Source organism: Microtus ochrogaster, unplaced genomic scaffold (assembly GCF_000317375.1).
Source record: "Microtus ochrogaster isolate Prairie Vole_2 unplaced genomic scaffold, MicOch1.0 UNK10, whole genome shotgun sequence".
Taxonomy (NCBI): Eukaryota; Metazoa; Chordata; class Mammalia; order Rodentia; family Cricetidae; genus Microtus; species Microtus ochrogaster.
In genome coordinates this window covers 7,244,806-7,251,903 of record NW_004949108.1, presented here as the reverse complement: position 1 = coordinate 7,251,903, position 7,098 = coordinate 7,244,806, and the positions used below count along the sequence as shown (strand labels likewise).

Genomic DNA, 7,098 nt, shown 5'->3' with positions numbered 1-7,098 from the left:
CTCCCCCTCTCTCTTCTCTCTCTCTCTCTCTCTCTCTCTCTCTCTCTCTCTCTCTCTCTCTCTCTCTCTCTCTCTGTGTGTCTCCTCTCTGATAAATGGCTAGTATTTGCAGAAACCGGTCCCATTTGTTTACCAAAATCAGAGCTTGGGAAGTTTTCTGAGCTTACTCCATCAATCTACTTACTTGTTAAACACGGCCCTGAAGTTTTAGTACATGTTTAGAGCAAGACAGTTGGGGTGGTAGCTGTGCCTTATTTCTATGTAACCCTTTGTGCCTCAACTTCATATTATTTCTGATTGCTGTCTTGGCCTGTAGAGGCTAAAGGTTTAATTTCTTTGGGGGACACATTTCAGGTTCCCTCACTCAGTTGTATGGGTAACATGGTTAATGCCTGGTTTCCTAAGTATAACCAGAGGCCCTAGGGCCTGGCTAAGATTCTCTCAGTACTATGCTGGAGTCCTCTGCTTAACTCTGACCTGCCTAGCAGTTTCCCCTAAGGCTTCCCTCTTCAGGGTTCTAGTCTTCAGTGCTAATACTTCTTTGGGCTGTGGTTGTAGTCATACATTTTCCTGTTGTGATGCTCTGTGTTTGGGGGTAGTTTGCATGTGGCCGTCCCTTCTTCTATTTAGTTTGCACTTATGGGTTTATAGGCGTTTATTTCTTTACGATTTTATATCAGAGTCTGTGGAGAGACCACAGGGTCTCACAGTTCAGGATGCCCGCAATTAGCTCTTTTGTTATCTGTATGTGATAACAAGATAGGCTTAGGTATCTTTTTAAGCACTTCACACCAAGTCATAAGTGACTTCCAATGGCATCTCTACCATGGACTGGGAGTAATTTTCTTCTATTATAGTATTTGTTTTTCAACTGTTTTTCTTCAGGACAGTAAGGAGTTTCTGGATAGAAAGCTTCGACCGAGTGACAGGTTATAGCTGTGTGCTAATTGGTCATACGAAGACTACTAGCAGAAAGGCCAAGTCTTTTGGAATCACAAAGATTTGTGTATGAACCCCACCCCTGCCCATCTCTGGGCAAGGACCAAGCCTTACTTTCCTTATCTGTAAAGTAAGATAATGACACATATAACTGCAAAAACTATTTTGAAGGCTTAAGGTAACGATGAGAAGAAAATGGCCTTATTGTGAAGCTTAGTAAGTTATAACTGATTTTATTTCTACTTAAGTATTGTCCGGACTATCAACATAATCAGAAAGTTTCTAGAGCTACTGGCAAATATTTTTGTCAGTTTCAAACATCAGGATGCAAGCAGACAATGGCTATTTAAAGAAAAACCTCATTTAAATACTTGAGAGGAGCTGGCTCCTTATCTTTCCCATAAATCTTCTTTGCTTCTCATAATGCAGAAATGAGTTCCAGGCTTGGAGATAGCAATATCAGGGCAATATTTTATGGTGTTATTGCATTTTGTATCCAAACATGCCCCGAGGATTTTATAAGCAAAAATGAAATTTCTTCACATCCCCGTGGCACAGGCATTTCATTACTAAATTTATAGACAGATAAACAGTAACTCACAAAAATGAAAACTTTCTCCCCCAGCCTTGGCTGTGACTAATGGGACCTGGCAAGAAAGTCGTTCTCCACACACCTATGTGTACCACTGATTCACGTTTTGTAACACAAATCCCCCATGTACCTTGAGAGCGGAGGGAAGGGGAGATTAAAGAGAGAACTTTTCATAACGATGCTGGGTGGGATGTGGGATTGGATGTGTGTGTGATGAACGGCGTAGGAATGAGGAGGGAATGTCCCTGAGATGCACTGTAGTGAAGACTGGGTTTTATTGGCGAACAAAGGAATGACTTGGAGTGTACCCAATAGAAAGAGAATCCTGCCACCACTTACTTTATGACTTCACAGATTTGATCAGCCTCTCTGAACTTCAGTTCTCTTCTCTATTTGCTTTTAGCCCTTCTGAATTACCAAATGCAGTTCTGATCTTTCTGTTCAATTGGAAAAGTGTTAGCTGTCGACACACAACATTTCCGCTGCCCTGAAGGCCATCGCTCTAGTGATTCCCCTTCTCTGCTTTTTTATTCAGAAAAATAACTAATTTTAAAAACTGTCCTCCATAGTTCTTATATGGGAACAGATAGAATTCTTCGAGATTAGCCTCTCCTAATAGGAAATTTGCTTTCTTTCCATTAATATTGATGAATTGTCTTGTGGTGGTAGCTTTGCTAGGAGGGACCAATGGAGGCTTCCGAGATAAAGATGCAGCTGTCACTCTTCTCAAGCCAGCACTCTAGTGTTGAAGACAGTTGAGGAGGATGAGCCTCAGTGCAGAACATTGGGGTGCATTCTGTCTCTGAAAGGCTCCAAAGCTGAGGACAAGACCCTGTGTGGACTGTCCTCGGGCACTGTACTAAGAAGATGCTCTTCAGACTGAGCAGCAGCAAGGTAGGGCTGAAATTTTAGCAGGGGGAGAATGGAAGAGAAGGAGATGTAGGTGAAGGTGTCGTGCTGGCCACCATGTAGAGGTGTGACATGAACATAGTCGTGAACAGTTGGGAAAGTCACGGGCATGTGGATAAAACCAAGAACAGTTGTTAGTTGAGGAGAATCACTTGTGTTTTTAATGTTTCATTTTTGCCAAACTTAAAACGAGACAAAATAACCACATATGATCCAATGGCTCTTCAAATTCTGAAACTTATTCTTTCTGAGCTCCCCAGTCATAGGTAAAGTCACCCACCTGCAATGGTAGAGGGGTTCCTTGATCCAAAGGCTCAGAGGCTCAGAAACACCTCCTGGCCTCATTCTGAAGGCTCTCCTCATTCTTTGGCTACTGCTGGTATAAACCTCTGATCTCTGCCTTCATCTTCATATAGCCTGCTCTCTCTGTATCTCCTCCTCCTCCTCCTCCTCCTCCTCCTCCTCCTCCTTCTCCTCCTCCTCCTCCTCTCTCTCACATAAGAATACTTGTCTTTAGACATAGGCCTTCTAAAATATTCCAGGATGATGTCATCTAGAGTAATTCACAAAACCATCATAGCTACAAAAATATGTTTCCAGGTAAAGTCACATTCAGAGGCTTGAAGGTTTGGATTGTAGACATTTTGGGTGTGTGTGTGTGTGTGCGTGCACAGAGGATACACTGAACCCACAAGAGATGTGTCTATAGGATATACACACATCCATTGGTACTGGCCCCACAATTTCACTCTTGTAGGTCTCACGTAAATCCTTCAAATCTTGGGGAACTCAGTACACATATAGTTAGCAAATGATCCTGTGTGTGTGTGCTTTGGTGGACTTTATTAACCTGTAAATGTTAGTGCTTAGATGCGAGGAAAGTCATTCTGTGGATGTGTAGAGATCTTTATCTCTCCTGCTCCTTGCTCCATGACACCATGAACTGAAAATTCCAGCCACAATCCTCAAATTTTTTTTATTTTTCCATTCAAAAAGTTACACTTCCTCCTCTCCTCCCATTCCCCTCCCACTCCCCAACTCCCCCTTCTCCCTCCTTCTCCTTTCTTAAGAGAGGGCAGGTTACCCTGCCCTGTGGAAAGCCCAAGGCCCTCCCCGCTCCATCCAGGCCTAGGAAGGTGTGCATCCCAATAGACTAGGGTCCCAAAAAGCCAGTACATGCAGTAGAAACAGGTCCCAGTGCCATTATTGATGGCTTCTCAATGGGCCCTGATTGGCAGTCACATTCAGAGAGTTCAGTTCTGGTCCAGCTGGATTTGGTGAGCTCCCATTAGAACAGGCACACTGTCTCAGTGGGTGGGCCAACCCCTCGTGGTCCTGACTTCCTTGGTCATCTTCTCCCCCCTTTTGCTCTTCAAGTGGACCTTAGGAGCTCAGTTCGTTGCTTTGATGAGGGTCTCTATCTCTATCTCCATTCATTGCCAGGTGAAGATTCTATCATCAGTGTGATAGTGGGGCATCCTCAAATTCTTGACTTTGTCTCCACACTCAGCCATACTGCCATTCCTGCTTAGGCTCTCTCTTCCTGTGTTATAGTTTAAAAAGTGTGTCTAGAAACAATACTAGCAAAATCTAGACACTCCACCTGTGTTTTGTTGATCATCTTACAGTTTTCCTAGCTTTGGGTGTGCTCGCTTTATTGCTAGAGCCCAGTGATGCAGGGATGAGGAGGGAGTGAAGTCATATCAGTCAGTACAAATGACTGGCTTTGATTGCTGACAGACCTCTAACTCCTTTGAAATACCACAGTCTGTGGGTCACCGAGATGGCTCAGCAGGGAAAGGCGGGCCTGGGGACCCACATGGTGGGAGGGAAAAGCTGACTCTCATATATTGTCCTCTGACTGCCCCACATGCGCACTGTGGCACATGAGCAACCCTCCTCCAATAAATACAATGAAACATAAAAAAAAAATATCATCCACCCGGGAGAAGTCGCGTTAAGAAGCAGAGCATTTTGTTCCTCTCTCAGAACAAATGGGAACCAGAAATTGAAGGCCTATAACCAAGACAGGCAGGGTTTCGTCCAGTACTTCTCCCAGATTGTCAAGGTGCTGACTGAGGATGAGCTAGGCCACCGGGAGACAGGCGATGCCATTGCCCGGCTCAAGGAGGTCCTGGAGTACAATGCTGTGGGAGGCAAGTACAATTGGGGTTTGACTGTGCTCCAAGCCTTCCGGGAGCTGGTGGAGCCAAGGAAACAGGATGCGGAGAGTCCGCAGTGGGCCCTGACTGCGGGCTGGTGTGTAGAAATGCTCCAGGCTTTCTTTCTTGTGTCAGATGACATCATGGATTCTTCTCTCACTCGACGCGGACAGATCTGCTGGTACCAGAAGCCAGGCATAGGCTTGGATGCTGTCAATGATGCTCTGCTTCTAGAAGCCTGCATCTACCGCCTGCTGAAGTTGTACTGCAGGGAGCAACCTTACTACCTGAACCTGCTGGAGCTCTTTCTGCAGAGCTCCTAGCAGACAGAGATTGGGCAGACCCTTGACCTCATAACAGCACCCCAGGGCTTTGAGGGAGGGATCTCAATAAATTATTGTACAGAAAAAAATATCATCCAGTGTTAATTATTGACCAATGTCTGGAAAGAGTTATTTAATATACTTGGAGAGCTAGTGTAGTGTTGTTATTCCATTATTATCAGTGAGCAGTTCCTTTATAAACACATATGTGTGTATGTATGTGTGTATGTGTGTGTGTGTTTGTGTGTGTGCATGCATGCAGAAATCAAAGAGGATCTGAATGAAAAACTGAAGCAGTCCCCTCATCCACTGGTCATGAAAGAGCAATCTCTAATCCAGAGGTATAAAATTTGTCTCTCTTTCTCTTGGGGGCTTAGAAGGTAATTCATTATGGATATCAACAATCTCTAGCCATTGGACTTCTGCTTCAAGCTAGAAAAGTTGATGGCACTGGTCTCCGACACTCAGAGATGGTACAGCATCTACACAAGGTCCCCAAAGGAGCATTCCTGTGTGTGCATGCTTCGCTTCATTTATCACCTGGAGAAAGGGAACTGTGCTCAAGGTTTGGGAATAGCATGATGGAAATATTCTAAGACAGGAGAGATGAAGCCATCTGCAGAGGGCTAGAGATGCCATTGTCATGTGGAAGAAGGATTGTGGTTCTTTTGGGTCAACTACACAGTAGAAGTCATTTTGATGGGGGTTACATAGAGAAGAATAATTTGTTGAGTTGCAAAACGAACTTACTACTAAGCATAACTTTCCAAAGAGAAGGTAGAGATTGCACATTGGTAAAAGAGAGTTGCATTTGATTGCTTCCAAGCAACCACAAATTACCCCACATTTAGCAACTTGAAACAACGCCCTTTACTATCTCACAGTTATGTTGGGCAGAATTCCAGGCAGATTCAGCAGGTCCATTCTGATGTGGGCTTACAAGGCAGAAACCAATGTGTTCTTTCACCTGAGCTCCAGTGTGGAGGTCTGCAATAGAACCGTGTTGTAAAACATTAGGTCATTGGCAGTATTCATTTTGGTGAGGCCATAGCACTGAGCTCCTGGCTCCTGCTGATTGCTTACCAGGGTTTGTGTTTGGCTGAGGCCATCTGAATTCCTTGACTTGTCTCCATCTTCAGTACCAGTATTGGAGGATGAAATATTTCTTGTGCTTTAGATTTCACTGGTTCATCCTTCTGCTATCAGTTAGAAAAAAAATTTCCTTGTTTTTAAGATGTTTTAAAAGGAATTGGATTTGGATTCAAACAACCAACCCCTCTGATGGTCAACCATGTGGCCCAATACAGCACAGTGATAGGAATGATTGCTTCTCTCATTCTCAGGCTCCAGGGATTGAGTTAATTCTGTCTACCTCATGATAAAGGGTGATGGTTCAATGCCTTATCTCCAGTCTTCTCAACAAAAAAGGCCCTAAGTAGGTGAACTTTAAGGCCCTCTGTAGTCCTTGAATTATGGGTATTCTATTTAAATGGGATTCAAAAAAATAACATTGGAAATAGTACAACAAATAGGAACATTTTGAAAGCCACTGCCTAAAGTAGTAAATTTAACAAGTTGTTCTATTAGCTAAACTTGGATAACTCCCCTGTAGTGGAGTAGTTCTGACTGTAATCCCAGATCTGTATTTTTTTGCCACTCTTACAAGCAAAGGGAGTTCTCTAGTTCCACCTCATGACTTCCTCCTGCTCCTCACTTGAGAACCAGCTCTGTGCTTCTCCCACTGTTCTGTGCACCAGGAATGCTCAGGACCTTATGATTGGACCTTAAATGCATCCCCAATGCCACAGGCTGAAGGAATGGCTACCAGCCTGGGGTGACAGGGACATGGTGGAACCTTTAGGATGTGGGGTTCATCAGAAGATGTCCATTGGAGACATGCTCTTGAAGGCGTATCTCCTTTTCTGCCTTTTTTTTCTTTCTGGCCAACTTGAGGTGAGCAGCTTTGCCATGTTTGTGTTCTTTATTCCACCACAGGCTTAAAAGCAGTAGAGCTCAAAAACCAGGAGCTGATGCCATGAAACTGAGCCAAAAAAATCCTTTAAGATCTGTATCTTTGTGTTTTGTCAGAGCAATAAAAATTCTGACACAACTAAAACCTTGAGCCACTCAATAGTGTCTCTCCTCCGCCCCGCCCTGTGCATAGTTCTTTCCT

At 44.0% G+C, this 7,098-nt stretch overlaps 1 pseudogene; it reads left to right on the top strand.

Moving 5' to 3' along the window:
* The window catches only part of LOC101987374, a 24,757-nt pseudogene extending 19,727 nt beyond the window's left edge, over positions 1-5,030 (top strand).
* Positions 5,031-7,098: the final 2,068 nt, after the last annotated feature.